The sequence below is a fragment of the Canis lupus genome, chromosome 18 (assembly GCF_011100685.1).
Source record: "Canis lupus familiaris isolate Mischka breed German Shepherd chromosome 18, alternate assembly UU_Cfam_GSD_1.0, whole genome shotgun sequence".
In the NCBI taxonomy this organism is placed as follows: Eukaryota; Metazoa; Chordata; class Mammalia; order Carnivora; family Canidae; genus Canis; species Canis lupus.
In genome coordinates, this window is record NC_049239.1 from 21,040,429 (window position 1) to 21,064,738 (window position 24,310).

Here is a 24,310-nt window from a genome sequence, read left to right on the forward strand (position 1 = left end):
CCCAAAAGCCCATTTTCAAAATACCATCACATTGGAGGTTAAAGCTTCAACATAGGAATTGAAGGGTAAACAATTTAGTCTAAAGGACATAACTTTAATTATTCTAAGGTACTCTTGGTCTCTTCCAGTGACTACTGCTAGGAAAGAATTAACATTGTGTTAAATCATACATAGAGATATTTCGTTATTAATTTTTAGCTCTTTCTCTAATCAAATAATCCAGTGAACACAATGATCCCACATGGAAAAAATATCAACACTACAAAGAATGTGTTATAGTTATGTGTTATAGTCTGATTTCTTATCAATTCTCCCACAAAGATTCTGTACCAATTCAAAAATAAATATAAGAGTTAGATAAGGAAGAAAATATAATTTCAGTTAGAGGTAGGGTTCAATTGCAGGATTGAATTTAGAGCCAGATTGGATTTTCTGCTTTTTTCCCTCCTTAATGGGACTAAACCGCCATCCGTAGGTTGAGGAGATAGATGATGGTAACATTCCACAACAAGAAGAGGGTGTCTTGGTGAGATTACATCACAGAAGTAGCATGGAGCAGAACTGGTGGGGCTTGTGGGTAACCTGGTTCTAAGAATTTCAAGCTGGCTCAGATGTCTACCCAGAAACTCCTCCCAGTTTTCCAGGTTAAAGAAGTAATTGCTCCTTCCTTGTAAAAGAGATAATAAGAGGTAATGAAAGGTAGGGGAAAGGGCAGATACTTATCCACTACTAAAGCTTTCTCAATTAATGAGCTGAGGCAGAAATGTGAAAAGGTGAAGAATTGTATCATTTTGTTTTGATTTTTGGTTTACTGGTTCATTTGTTTTCCCTCCAGAATGTACACATAAAACTCTCAAGCAGAGAATGAAAAGCTGGAGCAGTATGTAGCTCAGACAACATTTTGTTAATTATAGAGAATAATTACTTATTCTTTCATAATTACCAAGAAATGAAACATCAATACTTATAGGTTATGCGTTAAGCAAATTAATAAGACAAGTTCACTAAGAGTAAAAAGAGAAAATCATCACAGCTAAATTCAAGATTTCTTTTAGAAATGAGCTTTGTTTAGCAAAATAAACTGATGGACTGTTTAGACTGAAAAGTGAGACTCTAATAGCATGGTTTGCAATAGGAGAAAAAAAGAACTTTGAACTACTCTGCTTGAAAATGAGTAAGAATGGGATGGAGGCATCAGAGAGGAGAGGATAGAGAGGACAATCTCACAAAAACAATGTGTTACAGTCTGGATAAACTTATTTCTCATCTTACCTACCAGTTAGATTTTAAACCAATTGAGAAATTGATACAGGAGTAAGATAAGAACCAACATATTAACTTCAACAGAGGGAAAGCTCAATTGGAGAATGTGACTTGAATGAGGAGCCGAGTGGGATTTTCCCTTTTTTCCCTCTTTGTTGAACTAAAGCCCAAACAAACCAGGGAACAGGGTACAGGAATAGATATGAACAGAGAAAATCTTGGATTTACCCAACTTTTATCGCTGTTCATAGAGAGTGGCAATCATCAACATGTCTTAGATACTGACCTGGCTGCTAAGTGAATGGTGCTTCATAGTTAAACTACGAGAATCCTAGAAAAGCAGATGCAATGGGCAACACTCTGAGGATAGAACATGTCTCTTGCCAAATACACAAATAATCTTAGGGTGGTGGTGATTCTTAATAGCTGGGATCTACTTTGTAATGGAGGCCCTAAGGTAAAAACATGTATTTCAGTTTAGATGTCATGAGATCATAACCAGTCTATTAGACCTCCACATAACTAAGCCTCTAGAAGGAGAGAAGAGTATGATTTTCAAAAACGTACTAAGGCTGCATTATTCATCATTGAGGAGAAGGAGCCAACAGAGTCACATTCATAAATACCCCAGAGTTGGAGGAGATGAGTAAATTGAACTGGCTACCCTGAACATAGCTAGAGCTGGTAGGTGTCTGTCCAATTCTAAGGCAAAAGGTGAGTGAGCGGCTTCAGTATACTTTCCTCAGTGCCATGTTCATATCTGTCTCTAGTAGCCAATCTGAGGTATCTTGATTTTGTTATCAGTATAGGAAGCTAAAAATATAGTGTTTGGTCACAGTCACCTCCAGTGATTTGCAGATTTAGGGGCACCAGCAGAATAAAGTCTAGCCATGGCATTCACCCTTCTAGATGGTACTGCTATCATGACAATGGTGAAGCATCTTCCTTACATGTTTTAAAACTCAGGATTATAGATGAAACAACACATCAAGAACACTTGGAAAGGGGATGATGAAGTCACCAACTATAGAAGACAAACTAGTAAAGTCTGGGTAATAATGTCACTGTGACTTCAGTTTGTACCCATAGTGTTGTTTGGCTGCATTATTGGGTTACACTTGACTTTCTTTATTCATTGTTTTCCTTTTAATCCCCCTTCCTGATACTCTTTCTCTGCCTTTAATGGCTATGAAATTATATGATTTTTACCCTTCATTCAACTTTTAGTAGAGACGCCCATAATGGTGCCAGGAAAGCTAACAGAGGCAGCACAAAGAGGGGAAAAGTGGCAGTCTTAGCAGTGCTGGGGTTCATGTGACAGCCTCAGGAGCAGCAGTCATTCATTCATTCCTCAGTGGTTTACAGATGCAGCACACACAGATGAAAACATGTGCTTTTAACAATCAATTTCTTAATGGGTGCTAATGACTTAGTTTCTCTTCTATAGGGCAAGATGTGTTTATAAAAATAATCATATAAGACCTACCCAGTCTTGGGGTACGTATGTGTGTTGGGGGTGCACACATGTGCATGTACTAAGTTCTTATATCGATCTATAACTCTTCTTTATAGATTGCCATTTAGCTAGCATGGATCATGAAATTATTCTGATTATTCTTGCTGTAGTTTAGAAGATCATTCTCATTTACTCCTAGGAAGCCTACGAAAGGAAGGAAAGAAGGCTCCTTTTTACTACACTCTGTTACCAACTACCATATACTCTAGTTATGCCATTCATTGTCATTTTTTTCAAAAAAAAAAAAAACTCACTTTAAAAGGTGTACTAATTTTTTGGGACGCCTTGGTGGCACAATTGGTTAAGCGTATGATTGTAGGTTTTAGCTCAGGTCATGATCTCGAATCGTGAGATCAAGTCCCTCATGGAGCTCTGTGATCAGTGCAGCATCTGCTTAAGACTCTCTTCCCCCTCCTCTGCTCTCTCAATATAAAATAAATGAAAACATCTTTTAAAAATGAATAAAGGGTTTACTAATTTTTTTTTTTGGTTTACTAATTTTTTAGGTAGGTTTGAGAAGACCTTATATTATTTAAGATAGTAATATATTTCTACCCTCACATAAAATATAAACATCTTTAAACATCTTAAGTTTCCATGAAAAGCATTCAAATGACAAACACATCCATAACTCTTGAAGGGCCTCAGGCAAGCATGTCAATAATCCCTCTGTGTAGTCAATGTTGTTTAGATCAAGCCACATTGATTTTTTCAGAATTAAAGTTCATCTCTCACATTATATCAAGATGACCATAGAAAAGAAAATACAAAAAGGAAAACAACATGTGCCTATGTGGAAATAATAAGGACATAATAAGAGCAATGACATATTGAGGATGACTTATAATACCAAGGACTACAAAGCAAAATTAACTCATCTCTTTTGAATTTACTCAAAGAATCTAAAAGTGTGTTTTCACAGTTGTCAGAAGCTCTAGTCAACAAGGAGTCCAGCTGAATAAAGCAAAAGAAAAAGTGGCTGGTAATATGAGTTGACATCAAAAGTTTTATGGAATTCCAAACTTGACTAGATAATCTTGACAAAGGAAAGTGTAGAAAATGAAACAGAACACGATTCCTTCTTTTGTGCTTAAATGAAGTACATTTTCAAGTTTAAATAGACATTTTAACCATTAGACTCACACTTAATGAAAAGTTAGCTTGCCCTGAAGTACTAAGCTAAACAAAAAGTTGAATATGATGAAAATAATCTATTTAATCAAGGAACCTGTTGTAGGAACAGGCAAAGTTTCATCAGTAATTAAGGCTATGCCCCCCCCCAAAAAAAACCCAAAAAACAAAAAAACACTGTAACATACAAAATGATATTTATACATAACAGTATAAAGTGAAGTAGAAGCTTAGGATCATCAGGACAGGAATAAAACAGAAAGCACAAGGATATGAAAGCTGAATTTTGTAATATATTGCTTAAGTATTCCAATATTCTGGTTGATTTGGCAAAGCTCTATAGTAAGCAGTTTCCCCATTATTTTGGCTAAAATGTTTCCATCAACAGACTTTTATATTCATATAATTGGCAAAGTTATTTATACAGTGGGAAAGAACTTTAACATTTTGTAACGATGGCAGATAGATGATACAGATAGCTAGAAACACATACCATATATATATATACACATATATGTGTGTGTGTGTATTTTCGTTCATTTTTAAAATTTAAACCTATTAAAATACACTACTGATGTCTGATTTCCCATGTAGCATGACTCAGGGAAAGAATGCTCTGGTAATATGTACTTCAATTAATCTGGGTAATGTCACAGTTGTTTCTCATCATAAATTAATAAACTCTCACTTGTTCGGTTCCCTAAAGACCTCTTTATTCCTGAGCACCGTAAGCTGTTTTTTTAAGGCATGGGGCCAGATCCGAAAATCAATGTTTTACTTGGTAAGGCCCAGCCATACTTCAGCAGACTTTCCTGTGGATATCAGTACTGGCATCCATCTGCTTGTTTGCTACACATTTCTTTATTTATATGTATAATTTATGGTAACTATAGGCTTTTGCCACCTTACATTATTATAAAAAGGTTGTCATATTGAAACACTAAACTGATGATTCCAATACTTTTTCTCCTCAAAGGTAACATAAGCTGAAAGAAAGGACACTTTTAAACAGAACTTACATGTTTTGTATCCCTCCTTTATTCCTTTAGTCAGCACTTATATAGAGAATACCTTCTGTAGAAATAATGCTCAAGATTGTCAATACAACAGTGACCAAGTTAGAAAGGGAGATCAACATCTTAAATATGGCCTTGTGATAGACAGAGATTATTAAACATACTATTATTCTGTACTGCTGTGTGATACCAAATTTGGTAGGTAAGTAATATTTTAGTAGAGAAAGTGATGTCAAGGTCAAGACCATAAGAATGAATGGAATTTCGCTAGGAAAAAAGCACAAGTGGAATAGTAGAGTGACCTTTATTTTGACAGCAGAAATTTATTAATATGCCATGTGTCAAACTTAGTCTCTGAGGATGCAGCAAGGGACCAACTGTACCAGATCCCTGTTCTTGTGGGCTTGGGGGAAATGAAGAAAATTAACTAAAAAACCTATAAATAAACCACTTTAGGTGGCAACAGTGCTATGAGAACTAGCGCTGGGTGGTAGTGCTCATTATATTTGCCTCCCCAGCATCTATTTGCTCGGGTGTAACGGATTTACTCTTTCTCTACATAGCTCATATACTTCTGGGCAAGCTGATGTCTCCCCTAGTAGTAGGTATGAAACAATTGTTCTGAAAATAATTTCATTTTTTTTTGCAAGCGATGAACGGACTGAGAGGTAATAAGAAGTCAGCCATGCTATGCCCTGAGAGCAGACCCTTCCAGGAAGTACGAGGAACAATTTTATAGTCACAAGGTTCAACTGAGAATATAGAAATGAGTGATTCTGATGTTATTTAGTTTGTGAGTCATGTGAACAGATTAAAGATTGATTTTAAGAGCCATTAGGCATTTGAAGTTTGGGGATGACAAATTATTGTCTTTTTTCTTCTATGTAATTTGATGTTTTCAATGACTATTATAATGTGTTATATATTTTATAGCAACCACATTTCATCTGACAGTATTGACAAAATTAAAATGAAATTGGCATCATCCTTGTGGAATGTGAACTTGTCTTATTTTAAAAGTATTTGATCACAGGAATTTCTCATAGAACACAATGACTCTTGGTAAAATCAATTAACAAGAAAGAAAATTTTTAATTATTGCAGAAGTCAAAATAAAGTTGCAGGATATAACTGCCAAAGAATATCTGTAATCTAAAAGAATCCCTTTTCAAGATAGTATTGTACTAAGAATACAGATACTGAGATAATTATGGAGGCCTGGCTTAAAGAGGTGAAATTCTAAAATTTGTTTAGAGGTTAAGTTTGCTGAGCAAGTTTAAATGGCTTTTCTACACTTTCATATTATTATTCTTAAGAAGTTATACGTCATAAATAGTTTTCTTTAATCATGCATATCTTCACTAAGATATTCACTAGGAAAGCCTATTGACTAATTTCCACAAATATTTACTGGATTTCTCTGTATACAAGCACTATGTTAGGTCGGACTTTGAAGAGAAATACAAAAAATAGATATTCTCTCCCTACCATAGAATATTAATTTAAAAGAGGAGCAAAAAAATATATTTAAAGTAGAAAATCATATAAAACAGAATGAGACAATTTTGAAAAGTATTAAAAAGAATTTGAGAAAGATCACTTTTGCTAAAGAATCAGGAAAGATGCCTCGGACAGGCATTTCAGAAGAGTCTTCACACATAAGCTAGGTACTTATGGGTGGGCCAGAAAGTTTCAGAGTAACTTTTAATTAAATAATGGCCTTTTTTATATGTAGGTCACACCTCTAGGATTACTCATTTCTGATTCACCAACTGCTAATCTCAGGAAGACAATTCATATTTAGATTCACCACAGGGAGTTAGAGTTGCCCATATATAACCTAATGCACTGTATACATGAAGGTTAAATAACAGACATGATGAAAGCCTAGAGAAGAAGAGAATTTTGCTGACTTTCAAAGCATTCCTTTTTCTGAGAATAACTGATAGGAAAAGGAGACAATGGAGACCATGCGCTAGCCAGGGAAGCTGTGAGGTGTATTGTAAAGAATTAAAAATTACAATTTCGTCAAGTGGATCTTGCTCAAATCCCTTTGCCACTCTCAACTTTTGCTTTAACGTTTGTAAACTGGAAGTAACGTGCAGATTTGTTTTAAAACATGAAAACAATATATGAAATTATTTTTTTAAGCTCTAGAATTGTGCTGCTCAACACGGTAGCCACTAGCCATATGTGCTATGTAAATTTAAATTCATTAAATTTAAATAAATTTAAAAATAAGTTTCCCAGTGACACTAACTACATTAGTACTTGTACTAATAGTCACATATGGCTAGTGGCTACTATACTGGACAGCAAGGACGTAGACAATATCTATCATCCCAGGAAGTTTCATTGGGCTGCACTGCTCTAGAATGGAATACCATTCATTGATTGCTTTTCTTCTTGTCTTCGTGGTCACAGAATAAGTTATTCTAGTTAATAAATTAATCTTTTTAGGTGGAAAAAACCTTGCCATAGGACAGATAAGGAAAACGGGTATAAAATCTATCTTTAAATGAAAATATCTTCTTTTTTAAAAGATTTATTTATTTACTTGAGAGAGAAAATGGAAGCACACCCTTGTGAGTTGGGGGAGGGGCAGAGAATATTTAAGCAGACTCTCCACAGAGCTCGGAGCCCTACTCCTGGCTCAATTGTATGAACTGAGATGGTAACCTGAGCCACAACCAAGATTCAGATGCTTAACTGACTGAGCCATCCAGAGCCCCATAAGAAGATATCTTATTAGTAAATTATACACTATCTATACAGTGGTATGTGTTAATTTTCTGAAGAATCTCTATTTTTCTTGGGGCTCCAAGAAGAAAATAATCACAGGCTCAGAAAATGCAATCAGGAGTAAAAATCATTCTGTAGTCATTATGTAAAAGTAGAAATCATACCATATTTTAGAAGATGTTCCAAATACTATGATATGTATTTTTAAATTTTGTAATATATAACATACACAATACTAAAGTGCGTAGATCTTAAATTTATAGCTTGATGAATTTTTTAACTTATGTACACACTTGAGTAACTACCACACTTCTAGTCCCCAGAAGGCTCCCTTGCGGGCCTCCCACTCAATAAATCCCTCTCCACAAAGATAACCACTCTCCTGACTTCAATCACTAAGACATTAGTTTCTTTGGTTCTTGGCTTCATTCATGTAAATAGCACTATACTCCATACTCTCTTCCCTCTGCTCTTTCACTCAATATTATGTCTGTGACATGCAGCCATGTTCTTCAAAGTAACACTAATTCTTTACAAAAAATAAAATACATTTTGATACTAAGCTCTCCTGTTCCAAGAGGTCACCACTCAGGGAGACAAGTGTAGTTGACCAATTGCTTTTGATATTTAGCAAAATATCTTCCCACAGTTCTGTCTAGTAGTCACAAATATTGTTAAGAACTTCCTTAAGGGAACAGATTTGTTTCCTGACTTTCCTTTCCCTTGTTAAGTGCAGAAGATTTCCAAATATCATTGTTCATATCTTTTGAAAACTGTACTGAAAGATTATTCTCCCAGGTGGCCACCATCTTTTCTGAATATGGTGATTCCCTATAACTTCAAGCCTTCTGTGAATTTCCAGTTCCCCAAAGTGAAGGGATTCTCTTCATATCGGTATCATTTGGGCATGGCAATTACGGCAAAGGATGAGAGAGGTCTACAAATCTAGGTGTCTCAGGTCTTCTTGTCTTTTATATAAAAGTAGTTATGAATAACATTGTTTTTCTAATAGGATTTACAGTCCTATTTAAAGATTAAACAATCACACTATTGTCCTTGAGAATATCCAACGATCTAAACATTAGATCTGGATAGGTTTGGGCTTTAAAAAATTTCCTATGTGAGCACTGTACACAAATAGAGCTACCATTTCTTAGTATGTGCCAACTACCATGATACTTTTTATGTATCAATTATGTAAAATGTCATAAATCATATGAATAATGTGTGTAATCATTATTTTGTATACTCTTTCCATCCCTCTTGCACACCTATGAGATTTTGATGTAAGAATTATTTTCTCCATTTATAGATGGAGAAACAAAGCTCAGAGAACTTAAGTAATCTCCCTCAATGAGATCAACAACAGAGCCTTGCTTCAAACTCCATCTGACACCAAGACATGACTGTAAATGTCTTTTTTATTTTGTATTTTACTAAGGATATGGAAATAATATGGATTTAAAAACATTATAGATTCTGTGCATCTTCATATCCAGGTTCATACACAAAACCAGTTTCTCTGAAACTAGAATAAATTTGAAAATGAGAGAATTTATTTAATTGTAAAAAGCTAAAGACTAATGCTGGCAAAATGGAAATAATCTTAGAAATAATGTAACAACAACAAAAAAGAAATAATGTAACCAAAACAGACCAAGAATAGAAAATTTAAAATGTTGTAGATCCCAAGTGATGTTTACACATTTTTATAATCTGTAAACTATTTAAATAGTTATAAAATGTGAAATTGTATTCTATAAAGCTACATAGTAATGGAGACTTCCAAATTTCCTTTTTATAATCATAGAAAAAAGAATTTCCCTTATTATAGCACAAATAAATGGTAAAGTCATGGACATAAAGACTTTTCATCATATTCAATGAATGTTGTTTTGTTGCATATTGGAAGGTAAAATTTAAGATTAACATAGGTGTTATTGCTATTATCATATTAGCCAGATAAATTCTGATCCAAAGGTGGGGAAATGGGTTAATTTGGGGTGGAAAAGTCAAAATAATTAATGTAGAACATGCAAAATTGGATGCTGTTAATAAGTTGACACAATTTAGACCTCTAGTTCAAGAAAAAAATAAAAACCTTTAAAAATGTTTTTAAAGATAAATGCATAATGGATTCTCTTTTGTCATGTCAGCTTCTCAGCAAATTTAAGAATTTTAGATGCACAATGTTGTACATGGTGACTAGAAACATATGAAATAATAACTGAGCCATTGTCTTGATCTCTAGGATTCACTTACAGCAAACTGTGAGAACAAAATATAGAAGCAGTTATATTTCAGTATTTAATACAATTTTCCCCTCCATTTCTGAACTTTTAGCTGTTGTCTAAGGTTTTGCTTCCTTAGCTTCTTTTAAATAGATGAAGTATCAAGAAACAATTAGGTCCTCATTGATTCATGGAGTGATTTAAAAGTGTGCTGTTGACAGTGCCTGGGTGGCTCCGCTGGTTAAGCATCTGACTCTGGGTCTCAGCTCAGGGTGTGAACCCAGGGACCTGAGATAAAGCCTCACCTCCGGCTCAGTATAGAGTCTGCTTGTCCCTCTCCCTCTGCTCCTCCCCGACTCACTCATTGTTTCTCTCTAGAATAAACACAATCTTAAAAAAGTAAAATAAAAATGTGCTGTTGAATGTGGGAATGAAGAGAAGTCTGTCAACAGTAAAGCTGCTAATGAAGTTTGTCTTCCTTGCAAAATACCCACTTTCTATAATCCCAGAGCACTGAATCGGTGAATCTGATATAGAAATGTTTTTAGTAATCAAAGTAGTTGTCTGTGATATTTGCATAGTAACTAAATTTTCTAGATAAGTTCAGCAAATAATGAATGAGAAGGGGGTTCTCCCCTTTAATATTTCAAGAGGAGAATAAAGGCTAGAGTAATGTTGTAAGAAATTGGCTTTAGATAATTGCCCTGATAAATGACTGGATTTCCACTTGTCGGTCTTGTTTGGCTGCCTTGTTTGACTGTGGAAAGGATTTTTGTTTCTGAGATTTAGAAAGGCGATTTTCACAAAAGACAGTTCTTGTGACTTAATTGATTTCTCACAGGGAGTGTGTTCCAGCTAAAGAGGCCAGAGTGTATTTTCCGTTGGATCAAGCTCTAAAGCAGACATTTATGGGGCAATTCTTCCATTCTGCTCTCAACTGCTAGCCTAGTTGGTTGGAGTTTGCTGCCAGTGAGTGAAAGGTCATGAGTTCAGTACTTGAACAGATCACTGCTTCACACAGAGAAAGCTCTGTAACAGGCAGCGATTACAGGGCCAGCTGAGCTCCAAGTGTGAGGCTCTTCCCATTGGAGGGACCAGGTTCTCTAAAGACCCGATGGGTCCCCCAGTGAACAACGCATAAATTCTCTTCTACATCAAATAATTTCTGCTAAAATGTAAAGAGAACCCATCACAAAGAGAATGGATTTGATTCTTTTTAAGTGTTTTCTCAAAAAAAAGTAATTGCTACTAATGAAAATTAACTCTGAAAAAAGTAGTGTCCAAAATTTTAACTAGAACTATGTTTTAGAGAGAGAGAGAGGGAGAGAGAGAGAAAGAGAGAGACCACACAGTGGGGACAGAGAGGCAAAGGTAAAGGGAGAGAGAATCCTAAGCAGGCTCCACTCCAGGTGAAGAGCCCGTCACAGGGCTTGAACCCACGACCTTGAGATCATGACTTGAGCTGAAATCAAGAATCAGAAGCTCAACAAACTGAGTTGCTCAAGCACCCCTAGAATGCACATTTTTAAAGTTTTGGTTTTTCTAAATAAAGTAGACTAGAATTTTAGGGGTGATAATAAATATTTCTGGTCTAAGACATTAAAAGTGAGGATGCTTAACAAAGTTTTAGAAGAATATTTTGAAATTATATCCATATGTGGGAAATTTCAGAAATTTGCCACTTAGGCTGCAAACTTTAAATGCATTTGTCGGGATCCCTGGGTGGCACAGCGGTTTGGCGCCTGCCTTTGGCCCGGGGCGCAATCCTGGAGATCCGGGATCGAATCCCACGTCAGGCTCCCGGTGCATGGAGCCTGCTTCTCCCTCTGCCTGTGTCTCTGCCTCTCTCTCTCTCACTGTGTGCCTATCATGAATAAATAAAAAAATTTAAAAAATAAATAAATAAATGCATTTGTCTATTATCATCTTTGAAACTATCTCAATTTAAATCAGTATTTTCTCAGTTTTACATAAAAGAATTGTTTTTTTTACCTCTTACTATACATTTTTAATGTACTGAATAAAGAGAACTGAATATTATTTGATATCAGTCTTGACTTAACTACTACCCCTCCCACCAAGTAATTGTTAACTAAATCCTATTAATTTTATCTCTCAAGTATCTCTGGAACCAGACATTTTTGTAACTGCTTGAATTAATAATTTAGCCTAATATAGTCCTACAACTGATCTTCATAAATGATAAGAAAATTAATCTCGTAGATGAAGATAAATGATGGTTTTATGTGCTTTAGTGGTATTTAACCATGAAACACCAAATCTATTGGGGGGGGAAATCACATTATAAGATAGTATTGATTATACTACATGATTTTGAAATTTATTATAATATCTTACACTAATTAAAAAAAAAAAAAAAACGTTGCCCTTCAAAGCTTTTCAAATACTAAATACACTTTGTTTCCACAATACCTTCAAAAGTAGGGAAGAGCAGAGGCATCTGGGTGGCTCAGTTTCTTGGTCGAGCATTTGACCCTTGATTTTGGCTCAGGTCATGATAGCAGGGTCCTGAGATTGAGCCCCGCATCAAGGCTTGCACTCAGCAGAGTCTGCTTGTCTTTCTCCCTCTTCCTGCTTGCACGTGCATGCTCTCAAGTAAAAATATTTTTAAAGATCTTTTGGATCACCTGGGTGGCTTACTGGTTGAGTGTCTGCCTTAGGCTCAGGGCATGATCTTGGGGTCCTGGGATCGAGTGTCTGCCTTGGGCTCAGGGCATGATTCTGGGGTCCTGGGATCGAGTCCTGCATTGGGCCCCCTTCAGGGAGCCTGCTCCTCCCTCTGCTTATCTCTCTACCTCTCTCTGTGTGTCTCTCATGAATAAATAAATCAAATCTGAAAAAAATATATATCTTTTTTTTTTAAAAGTAAGAGACAGCAGTGTTTTCATATGCATTGTTCAAGTAGGAGTTCCTTAGTTATAGAGAGGATAATTTCTTTACCCAGAGTATTAATCACCAGAGAGCCTCCTTTCCCCAAGCATCTTAGGTTTACACCCTTTTCTCTTGTCAGTTCTCTTTCTATCTCACTCTACCTGGGTATAATGCTGCATTGATAAGATGCCACCAATGGAAGAGACTCATAGCTCAGCTAGAGTGCTGCTCAAATTGTGGTCCCTAGACACCTGCATCACAATCACCTGACGTTCCTGTTAAAGATGCTAGTTCCTGTGCCTCATCCTGCGCCCTCTTAGTCACACTGATTGGGTTTGCTTAGAGCTGAAGAAACTGATTTTTAAAGTGTGTTAAGTGATGGGGACATAAGTCTTAGCACCATGACTCTGGGGCTTCGTTCATACATGCTTTAGCTTTTTCACAGCTGCTGTCACTCTGATCTTTATTATTTTCTCAGTCCACGGCTGTTGTCAGAGTAAGGCTTACATTTATCCCTTTTGCTGCCTGTCCATCAAGACACGTCCTTTTCAATGGGAGGCATTCTGTGCAGTACTGGTTCAGCAGACAAGATACATGCAAGCATGCTCTGGGAGGTTCCCTTCCGCAATCCATACTGAAACATGCGGAGCAAGGTTGCTCTCACTGCCTACTTTTTGTTTTGGCGGATGCTGTGATAGTTGCTATCTCCTCACATACAGGTGTTCTATTGTGATGATTTTATTTTCTGGAACTCAATTCTCCTTACTTGACAAGAGAAACATTCTTTACTGTGTTGTGCTTTAACCTATTCACTTGCTGTGTAGTGAGTATTCAGTTGTATTCATTTTTTATAATTGCATAAAAAATGATAAGAGACTTAGCAACTGAAAACCACACAAACGTATTTTATCACAGTTTTCATGGGCCAAGAGTCTAGCATAGCCTACCTGGGTCCCCTGCTCAGAGCCTCACAAGGGTGCAATCAAGCTGTCAGCCAGAGATCACTCTCAGCTAATAAAGACCGTCCTCAAGTTTCTGCTGCATAGGCCCCCTCACAACATGGCAGCTTACTTTTTCAGGGCCATCAGGAATATTTTAATGACCTCTACAGCCCCTTTTAAAGGGCACACTTGATTAAGTTGAGCTCACCCAGGAAATCTCACTTTTGATTAAATTTAACTGATTAGGGCCTTTTATTACATTTGCAAACCCCTTCACCATAATCTAATGCAATCTAATGTAATCAGGAGGGAAAACCTATCGTGTTGATAGGCTCCACTTATACTCAAGAATTGGGGATTATATGGGGCATGTATACCAGGAGGCAGGAAATCTTAGAGGCCATTTAGGAATCCTCGCTGTCACCAAAATAAATATTTGTTCATTTTGAATATTTTTTGCATTGGCTATTATTTTTTATTAAAATACATGTAAATGTAAAAAAGGTGAAAGAAGACAAAATATATGTAATGAAAATATGTCTATATGTCACCACTGGCTTTTGGTCTCCTTCCCTGTTTGTTGGCAACAGTATTTTAAAAGATTTTTATATAAACTTCCATTTTATTCTAGGCATCTATGTTCTAAAACACATTTTCACCTTGCTTTGCTTTATCAGTCTCCAAGACATTCGCAGCATACATCTGTCCACCACATATTTGGTGGTGGACACCAAATATATATATATATTTTTTTGTAGTATTTTTCCATTGCACACATATACTATAAATTATTCAACTTGTATTAATAGAAATATATATATATATTATTGTAACTATTTTCATTATGTCATTTTGCATGTGTTCATATTTTATGGGATAAATTCCCGAAGTAGAATTCAAATAGGAAGTGCTCTTAATGTTCTGATAAATGTTGCCAATTTTTTTCAAAGATGTATGAAGTTCCACTCACAATTACCTTATATTATTGCCAATACTCCATTAAAAACTTTAGTTTTCTCAATCTGGTAGGTGAACAATGACACTCCATTACTGCTATAATTTGTAAGAACTTGGCTGAAAAGCATTCGATACATTTAAAAGCCATTGTATTTCTTTTTTGGTAAACTGCTTGTTTATGTCCTTTACTAACTTGTACCCTATGGCATTTTTTGTCCCCTAGCAGAAAGTGGAATACTTAAGGAAGAGGACTTACTCCAGTCTGGGAAGCAGAAAATACACTCTTCTGACACCTTCAAATCATCACTGGGAAATTCTGTGATTAGGGCTTTCATCCCATGGGATGCCTATTCTCTACTATTTCCTTCTTCACTCCTTTTTGCTTCACCTGAACACAATGTTAGGTCATTTTCTATCCAAGGTATTGTAGGGAGGTAACTTTAAAAATGCTTAAGCTGCAACAAATAATAGAGCCAGACTGAGAAGTTCTGCCTTTAAACTTCAGTTATATTTGCTAACCATAGATCCTTGTATAAAACATGTAACCTAGATGAAGCTCAGTGGTTGAGGTTTAAATGCTATAAAATATGAGTGAATTAAATAATTTAAAGAATTTTTTAAAAGATTTTATTTATTCATTTATGATAGACATAGAAAGAAAGAGAGAGAGGGGCAGAGACACAGGCAGAAGGAGAAGCAGGCTCCATGCCAGGAACCTGACGTGGGACTCGATCCTGGGGCTCCAGGATCACGCCCCGGGCCAAAGACAGGTGTCAAACCACTGAGCCACCCAGAGATCCCCTAATTTAAATAATTTAAAGAAAATATGTCTTCAATTTTTGTTCCTGGTTTATTATATGATGCCAGCATGTTATGAAAATTCTAATTAATTTTAATCTAAAAAAAATTTAATCTAAAAATGCAACACATGCTACATGAGGTAGCATAAATAAGCATATACAAACGTCAGTCTCTTGTTACTTACCTGGAGGTAAAATACATGCCATACCACAAAAGACTGTCTTGGGAGTCTGAGGTCCACAATGCTATTACAATGCAAGATTTTCAAGATTTATTTTCTTAAACTATTTAAAACACTCATCAATCAGGGTTTTAAAAAATGCTTATTCTGAAAAATTTCAAAATAACTAGGTACTTTTAAAATATAAAGAAAAACAATCTTCTGGTCTATGAGATAATGACAAATAAAAGTAAGTTTTCAAATAAGAGATGACACCTGAAGAAATAAATTGGTCCAACGGACAAAAGCAAAGGAAACTATGCATTTGAAAACCTTGAGCCAAAGAGGATAAAATTATACTTTCACTATTCTCATGCTATTACTAAAAGTAAGATAGGTAACACCTATCTTAAACTAAAGTAAGATAGGTAACACCTTCACACTTTCCTAAAACGTCCGTTCTATAAAATATTTTATTTAAATGCATAAATTGTTATAAGCAAATCACAATTGAAAAAAAATTCTCTATGTGTTAATTTGGAAAGAAACCCTTAGCAACTGAAGCTTTACATTGGAAAACTGTGTGTAGGATCATAGATATAATGGCTAGCCTGGCTTCCTGCCCCTTTAGCCCTCTGGCCTTCACATCTGGGAGTACTTGAATTTTCCCTGAAGATTTGGTCCCACTTCAGGCCATTCCAAGCTGGAAATGCAAATGAGGGAAGATTCATGTCTCAGCATTGAGGCAGGCTTTCTGCTGGCCCCTTCCAATAGAGTAAAGAAATGTTCACAGAGTCATTTTTATGGGGGTTCGATGGGGTGCAGAGGCCTTGTGAAAGGTTAATCCCCACTAGGCTTGGATTAGAGGTTCTCATTGATGTCAATGAGCTAGTTGTGAGCCTAACTCTTACCTCATACCTTGCTTTGCTCTTTCAGTCCAGGAAATGAGGAGAGGCTGTGATAGCCCTTATTAAAAGTCAGTTTACAAGGAGAGGAGATGTTTGAAATATCCCATTCAAGAGTAAAAACAGAATGTAGGATGCTCACACATACCTTATGAAAACATTCAGGAAATATACAGACTTTAAGAACTCCACAGGATATGTAACTTGGCCATGATTGCTCTTCCATCTGTTTCTCTTACAGTAAGACTCTACAATGGAAGGAGCTTATATGCATACTTAAAAAGTAGCATAGACTTTGGAGGGATGGGAGAGAAGAGAGGAAAGCTGAGGAGAATTTCTCTCTACTTAGCCTGAGGTACCCTGCCAGAAAATGACCTCCTTAAGGGCAGAAGATGAGCCACTCTTATGCATATTTGTACCTTGAATGAATTCATGAATGAGGAAAGATGTCAATTTTATATAACTGTGTCTGAAACCTGATGTCAGGAGAAAAGAATGAGGCTAGCTGGCTGGCAAATTAACCTAAAAGATGCTTAGTAGAAAGGGCTTTAGAGTTTATGATATTTCCCCTACCACTTTGTATTTCATATTTCACATCCCTATCCTATATCTTTATACTTAAATATCTCACTTACTTTCATGCCTGATATTCTAGTCCCTTTGAGTCTGCAACCCAGTCTTCCAAAAGGTCAGATTAAACTAGACCTGTAAGCCCCATCATTGACAATTTGTGTCTATTAAGCCAGTTGCTTACGTTCTGAGCCTCAATTTCCTCAACTATAAGATGGTAATAATTATACAAACTTCATTGGTTTTTGATAATTTCAGAAGGACTTGCACATAGTAAGAGAAATTATTACTATTGTTATTTTCTGTTACTCATGGGGGTATCTAGTCTGGGCCTCTGAAACTGCTTGTTTTGCCTTCCACCACTTGACACTTCTGTTACTTCCGTCTCATCCTCCCAGACCCTGCTGAACACTAAGGTGTGGGTCTCTCTGACAGAACATGCTTTTCTTGTTGGAATTCCTTGCACTTGCTGCTGTTGAAACCTGTCCTGACCACCTGTAGCCACCATCAGCTCCCAAGGGATCTATTAATAGCCAGCACCTGGCCATTACAAGTCTGGCTACCTCAGTGACTCAAGGTTCCGTCACTGGCTTTACTCAGTGAACACGTTATTGAATTTAGCAAAAACCAGCGATAAATCTAACACACATTCGAGTGAAATTCAACTCAGGTACTCTATGTAAAACTTCTTCACTTCAGCCACTCCCCTATTTCTAGATAACTTATTAACACACTTTAAAGCTTCCACACTGCAAAGTTGGAAATTGCTAAAGAAATTGCCACAGATTAATACTACAAAAGAACTCAAAAAACGTTAACCATTTTGATTCACATGTCTAGTATATTCTCACATTCTTGCTTTCACATTTAATTTGAAGCTTATACTGAGTTGTGTCATGGAACTGGACTTACTTGTTTGGCAGACTCTCAAAAAATTCAAAATCCTAATTACAGACATAGCGTTTTCCAAGCCCCAAAACACACACCCACATACACTGCAAGAAAAACCTATTTCAAGTCTTTTTTTTTCTACTCTTTAGCAGCTTTGTTATTTAATGGAGTGTAATGCTGTTATTGTTATTATCAATGTAGGGAATATAACTGACGTTTTCTTATTAGCCAAGAAAATATTCTTACACCCAACTCCATGCACCTGAGTCCTCAGGTAGAAGCTATTTGTGTCTGTGGCTAAATAGGGAGAGAGCCCCCTGAAGATATCCTTCCCAGCTCTCTAATTTAGAAGGTCTAAGCTTTTGAGGCTACAGTGTTGGATAAAGTCTACAGGGGTTGGAGGCCATTTGATCTCAGAAAAGGAAAAGATTAATCAGATCCCTGGTGGTTACTGAGATGGTCGCACTTTAATGTAGCCATTTCTACAGAAAGAGTGTGGGCCCCTGCAGGTGCTTGAGAGGAACCTGAACAGGTAGTCTCTGAGGACTCTAGCTGTGGAATTTCAGCTAATGACTCTTTAGACCAACCCTGTGGCCAGTGAAGAGGGATACTATAAGAGAATCGCTAAGAACATACAGATGATTGACTCATAGGAAGCCACAAAGAACAATGGTGGTGATGGTGAACAGCAAAGACTGAAAATCAGACATTTTCTTCATTGTGTTACCCAAGTAAAACTGTAAATTTTGTAATATACTAACAAAGAGAGAATAAGAAGTTTGCAATCGTGAGCCGATATTGGCCTTAGGAAGCAAAGTCACAAGTTTCCCTTATCTGTAGGAAATATTTACTGCTATAATTTGGCATATGATTTCCTGTGTTCCATAGAGCCATGTGTTCCATTTACATGCTTATTTGGATGTACATCCAGGAGACTGAAGGGATTATCTCAGAATTGCATTTTTCTGCTTTTGTCTGAAGCAAGACTCAACAAAAGGCTTCTGACTGAAGTCACCATAATGAGTACCTGTGAACATAGGATATTTGTACCTGGCAGGAAGTATAAAGAATAAGTCAGATATTAGCCACTCTGACTCAACCAACCAATTTAACACTGTTGGTTTTATACATTCCAAATTACGGAGTCAGAGGCAACTTGGTCTGACCTGGCTACAGAGCCTTGCTTAACTGCTTCTCTCTGGCACCTCTTCCAGATGGCTACAGAACACAAAGGCACATCTTGGGGTCAGTACAGAAATTTTTGATAGCAAAAAACTATACCACTTCTCCCACCATGTGGCTGTGACCTCCTGGTAAAGTTCTAGGGCTTGGTAAATGGCAGGGAGGCTGAATTCGAGCTACTAATTTCCCCCTTGGGCTAGATGCTCTTGTATAGGAGATGACTGACTGTACAGTCCTGTGTGGAGCCCTGATCCCTTGTCCAGCTTTCTAAAATTGCAATAGCAATCTATAAGCAATCAATAAACCTTTGTGATAATTTTTAAAATAATTGCCCTCCCTTACCCATAATTTCTCTGTTAAAGATGCCAAAACACATAGGTAAGCAGTGGAAAACTATTTCAATCAAAGTAAGAATCACTTGCATATATTTCTCAAGGCATATTCATCAACAAAAGATACATGATTTTACTATGGGAATTTAAAAGTAAAAATAGAATTGAGTACTTGGAATCAACCTTAGGCATAGAAAAGCAGATTTTGATGGAAAAGGAAGTGACACATTAGAAAGAAGTAGAATGTTGATTGTAGGGATCTGAAGGAAGAAAATGGAGACTGGACAAAAAATGAAGGGTAAGGAGTAAATGCTACAGTAAAGGAATGCCTCATCCAATGTCTTTAAGATATCCTTGAACATAAACTAAGGTGTCTGATTATGGTCATGAATGTGATAGAAGAGTTTTCACATCTCTGAAAGGTTATATTATCTTTTGGCAATATCAGAGTAAGAGAACGTTGTTGGAATTAGGAAATATTGAAGAGGTTGACATGAGTTGTGATAAAGAAGGGAAGACTGGGAAATTATTAATCCACTTCACTCACATAAGGGCCTGTTGTCCTGAGAATGCGGAGTATTCATCTCCCTAGAGAACTTAAACAGAAAAGCAATATTTAATTACAAGAAACACCTTTCTCTAGTTAAACAATAATCATGAGAAAATCAAAAGAAAAAAAGGCAAGAGTGGGTAAAATATCCAAAGTTCATTATGTGCATTATCTTTTACTTTTGGCTGATCATGTACATTCTCATTCACAAACAACTCTAAAATGTCAATGGTTTGTGACATTTATTTTTTGCTCACATTATGTGAGGACCACAGGCTGGCTGCAGTTCTGCTGGGCTCAGCTTAAGTTTGGCTTGACTTGGTCAGGCTTGGCTGTATTTGACTATGCTTTTCTGGCCTTGAGTCTATGTGTTTCTTCTGGAACCTAGGCTGAAGGAGTAGCCGGTATCTAGGATACAGCATAAGGAAGGATGACAGTGGTGAGGAGACAACAAGAGCATGCATTTAAAGCTTCTGTTTGAACGTGATGCCTACAACGTCTGCTCATATTCCATTGCCCAAAGCAAGTTACATGGAAAAGTACAAAATGAATGAGACAGAGAAATAAAGTTTATGTATTAGTTTTCTATCACTGATGTAGCAAATTACCACAAACTAAGTGGCTTAAAACAAAAATCTATTTTCTCAAAAGTCTGGATGCCAGAAACCTGAAGCCAGTGTGACTGGGATAAAATAAAAATGCTGATTTAGATGGCAGTCCCTTGAGAGGCTCTGAGAGAAAATCTGTTCCTTGCCTTCTCCAGTTTTTGATGGCTTCCAGGGTTTCTTGACTTGTGGCCATATGACTCCAGTCTTTGCCTCAGTCTTCACGTTGACTCGTCTTCCGTATGCATGTGTCAAATCTCTCTCTGCCACCTTCTTATAAGGATATGTGACAGGTAGGGCCAGAACAGATAATCCAGGATAATCTCCCCATCTCAAGATCCTTAATGCAATTACATCTTTAAAGAACATGTTTCCCCTCAAATAATATAATGTTAAAGGTCCCAGAGAATGGGGGTTGATATCTTTGAGAACCATACAACCTGTTCCAATTTATCTCTAAAGAAGCATGACAACAAAGAAGGAAACGAATAGCACTAAGCAAATTAAACAATCTGCCATGCATGCCATACGTTAGGAAAAACTGTCTGCTTTAGCAATTAGTCAATACTGGTAGAGGCAGCCATTGTATACTGCATATCCTTAACCTGGAAAAACTTAAAACACAATCCAAAGCTACCCAATTTCCTGGTTTAGGAAAAGCTTGCTTAGAGATAGTAGACATTGGTCCTCTGGTATAATTTTCTGTACCCTAATTTGGGGATCTTTAGGTTCATTTTCTAATTCTAATATAATTTAATATAACTATAGTTACTAGCATTTGAGGTCATATACTTTTTAAGAATTTGCAGTTTCATGTCTTTTCAAAAATCAAATCATTTGACTCCTTAAAAGTGCAAAAAAAAAAAAAGGAAAAGTCAGTGCTGATGAGTGTTAGATCGTGCCAGACTTGGCTTTAGGCTTCAAGGAGGAGTCATTTTAAGATCTTGAGAGCCAAAGGGCTTCATATTTGGATATAGATTAATAGAAACTTTAAAACAATTTTTATGGGAGATCTTTTATCTACCCGAAGTAGAGTTTCATCTCCCTTTTATCTTACTCAACAGCTTCTAAGATTATGAAGGTCAGTTATCGCCTACGATCTTCCTTTTACAAAGGAGGAAACTGAAAGAAAGCAAGATAAAATTAGTTTCCTAACATAGTGGAGAATGTGTGGTGTAGTCAGTCTTCTTTTATGACCACAGCCACGCAGTTATTAAGGATTCTGACTGTTCAAAATAAAGAAAACAATGTAAGTCAGCAAAGAAAGAAAGAAAGATCTCAGGTACTTACATTGACAGAACTTTTTAGAAATAAAGAGGTTACCAGAGGAAAGGCAAGGAGTGCATTGGACACACTGGGTGGTAATGCAACTGATGAATCACTAAATTCTTACCCCTGGGGCAGCCCAGGGGGCTCAGCGGCTTAGCGCCTGCCTCCCCCCCAGGGCCTGATCCTGGAGACCCGGGATTGAGTCCCATGTCCCTACTTCTCCCTCTGCCTGTGTCTCTGCCTCTCTCTCTTTCTGTGTGTGTCTCTCATGAATAAATAAAATCTTAAAAAAAAAAAAAATCTCACCCCTGAAACTAATAATACAGTATAGGTTACTGACATTGAATTTAAATAAAAAAATAGAAAATAAATTTTTCTTAAGGATTAAGTTAAATAAAATTTCTAAGGCAATAAAGTCACCCAGTGAATCTGAAAATTATATAGAATGTTAGAAAGCTATCTGAAAGACATCATCTTGTTTTTTTTTTTGTTTTTTGTTTTTTTTACATTTTATTTATTTATTCATGAGAGACAGAGAGAGGCAGAGACACAGGCAGAGGGAGAAGCAGGCTCCATGCCGGGACCCCCATGTGGGACTCGATCCTAGGACTCTGGGATCATGCCCTGAGCCAAAGGCAGATGCTCAACCATGGAGCCTCACAGGCATCCCATCTTGGTTGGTTTGAACTGTTAGCTAATGCTTTTTAGTTTTCTTTCAGCTGTGCAATTTTCTTACTGAAAAAAACTGTCAAAGGATTAATGTTAACACATACCAACATTTTCTGTATTGGCTCTTGCAGTAGAGATGGATTACTGTATTTCTGGACCCCATGTTTCTACCTTAGTATGTAATTCCCATGACGTTGAGAGCGGATGTTGTTGCTTGGCAATCATGCTCCACACAACTTGTAAATCTGCATATCGCCTTTTCTGTCTTCATGTGAACTCAGTAGAAAAATATGTATATACAACTTGTTCCATTTCACCTCCCAACCCCCGAACTATAGAAAATAACAAGTGTTATATGTAACACTTGTGGAGAGCTCATGGACAGAGTAATGCAGAGAAACTACAAACTCAAGGGAGAGATAAACCATGACCTAATAATTCTGGATGCTTTTGCACTGGTAGTGGCGGTGATAGTGAGATTAAAATTTAAAGATGAAAGGTCATAAAATTTAAGTTCAGTGGGTCACTTTATATAAAACAAATTAACAGCTCTATAAAACCATGAATTCCTCAAAGGCAGGAATATGACTTATTGTTATATGAATATTACTTAATATAGTAGGATTAATGAATAAAATAAAATATAAATGTTTTACAGTTTAAATTTTACAAGAAATGAATTTCAATTCCAAATATGGAAATTGCATATGTTCAATTTATAATTGAATTGTGAGGAGTAATCTTTCCAATTATCTTGGTTTAAGATGTCTAATATGACTTTCAAGATTAGTAAAATAATATAAATGACTTTAAATATACAATTTTAATAATGACTTGATCTTTAATGATATTTCTATTAATGAAAACTAATCCTTTCTTATAACTCAGAATTGAACTGATCATTTTATTTCAATGTAGATTAAATTCAGCCAAACAACCAGTTTGGCATATATTTCACTGAAGTTTATAGTTGCTATCTGCAAAGTGGCTTGGCATCATGGAGATAAACTTCAAACTCCATTTTGACAGTCTAAGTGAGGAAGCAGATTGAGATAGAGCTTTAGATCAAAAACTCCAAATATACCCACAATCACTTATGTCTGGACTACCCAGATATTTATTATATGCGGAGCTGTCTTAAATGTTGTTTTCTACATCTGTTCCTGGACAGTAAAACCCTAGAAGCATCGGGTTTTTTTTTTTTTTTTTTCAGAAACTATAAATTGGTTATTTTTCAAGTAGTTTTTTGTAATGTTAGATCCTTTTCATTCTTTGCTGTTTTTGGAAATAAAGTCAAGAGAATATGTCTGCTATGGATATTATATATAGAATCCATTTAAAGTAAGGTCAAATGTTTTATATGAACATAAGAATTTAGGGATGATCAGCAACACCATTGAGATTTTGTAAAATGATTATTGATGAAATTAAAAGTCCTTTCCTATATATACAATTTTTTTTTATTTTGGAATACCTAAAAAGTCACAGTACTTTACACATATGTATTATGAGTTTTTATCTATCTATACATCAATTATATAATATTTGTATATTGTATTTATATATTATATTCATATAATATGCATTAATATTTAGCAGATAGATCTTTAAAATGACTGAATCTTAGGTTGGGAAGTGATTTTAAAAGTTAACTCGTCAGGGGCACCTGGGTGGCTCAATGGTTGAG

At 36.1% G+C, this 24,310-nt stretch overlaps 1 long non-coding RNA gene across 8 annotated transcripts in view; it reads left to right on the top strand.

The window, feature by feature from the left end:
* The first annotated feature begins 555 nt into the window (after positions 1–555).
* Positions 556–24,310, top strand: part of LOC119864186 — a 44,164-nt gene continuing 20,409 nt past the window's right edge. For 6 of the 8 annotated variants that reach the window (XR_005373229.1, XR_005373222.1, XR_005373227.1 and 3 more), the window contains exons 1-3: positions 556–689; positions 8,981–9,076; positions 14,913–15,110. This is a non-coding gene — a long non-coding RNA (uncharacterized LOC119864186). Of the gene's footprint in view, positions 700–8,980; positions 9,077–14,912; positions 15,111–24,310 lie in introns of all 8 variants that reach the window. The other 2 variants (XR_005373223.1, XR_005373225.1) reach the window with 2 other exon arrangements.